This window comes from Trichechus manatus, unplaced genomic scaffold (genome assembly GCF_000243295.1).
Source record: "Trichechus manatus latirostris isolate Lorelei unplaced genomic scaffold, TriManLat1.0 scaffold00113, whole genome shotgun sequence".
Classification (NCBI taxonomy): domain Eukaryota; kingdom Metazoa; phylum Chordata; class Mammalia; order Sirenia; family Trichechidae; genus Trichechus; species Trichechus manatus.
The window spans coordinates 6891903-6893076 of NW_004444049.1; positions in this window are offsets into that span (position 1 = coordinate 6891903).

The window sequence follows — 1174 nt, forward strand, 5'->3', positions numbered from 1 at the left end:
CCTGAGGCCGAGTAGACCGACTCAACCCCAGGCATGAGCAGTAGCCAAGGGGCGGGACAAGTAGGCACCATGGAGCTCACAGTCTAGAGGTGGGAGACAGAAAAAAAAAAAAGAATGAGAGACAATTTAAAGACACAGAAAATCAAACAGGGTAAGTCAGCTTGAGAGACATCAGTGAGACGTAAAGGACAGAAGGAGCCGCAGGATGAAGATCTGGGGACAGCGAATGTGAGGCCCTCACGCTAGAACTGGCTGGGTGCGGCTCACGATAAGCGCTCACTAAGGGATCAGCTGTTATTATTTTTATTATCATGAGTCTCGGCTCAGCCGCGTCCCAGCTCTTCGCCTGAGGTTCCTTGTTTGTACGCAAATGGGTTGCGGGATGCAGAGGGCCTTGCCCTGTCGAGGCCGGCCCTAGGAGGGCGCCTGAAACAAGTTCGGAGCTTTCCGGCCCCAGCACCGCCGGCGTAGGGGCGGCCATGCGGGACTGGCCCCGCGAACTACACTTCCCAAGGTGCCGCTTTCCGCCGCCATCTTGGCCGGTGGGCGGTGGCTGCCTGGGGTCTGGCCCTTTCGGCGGCTGGGCCGCCTGCGTCCACCCCCCATCCCTGTCTCCTCCGTAGTGGGTGTGGGACCCTGTCGGGTAGAGCGATCGGGGATCCGGGCAGCTCCTGCCTGCCTTCTCCCTCCTCGAAGCCGGGGAGCCGGGTCCACGCGTCGGTCCACGCGGAGAAACTCGCTCCCCCCTCGCTGGCCAAGGACCGGAGGACCAGACGTCGGGACCCCGGTGTCTCCTCCCCGGACCCCTGCCCCTCACACAGTGCCCACTCCCCTCCAACCCAGACGGCCCCATTCCTGCCTCAATGGGGACCGAACACCACGGTCCCTGCGGGGGAGGAAATCCTGGTAGCGCGCGCGCTCAGAACGCTTGGGTTTGGAGCAGGAAGATTAAAGAGGGTGGTGGACAGACAGACTTCAAAGACCCTGACAGCCAAACCCTCCCCTAGCCCCGCCGGCTGCGGGGCGGGGGCAATGGGCCCGCAGCGGCGCTGGCCCTTTAAGGGGGTGTGGTCGGGGGGCGGGGGAAACGAGCGAGACAGAGAAAGCGGCTTAGTCGGCTGCGGCTCGGGCGGCGGCCGCGGGGGACAAAGGGCGGGCGGATTGGTGGGGAGGG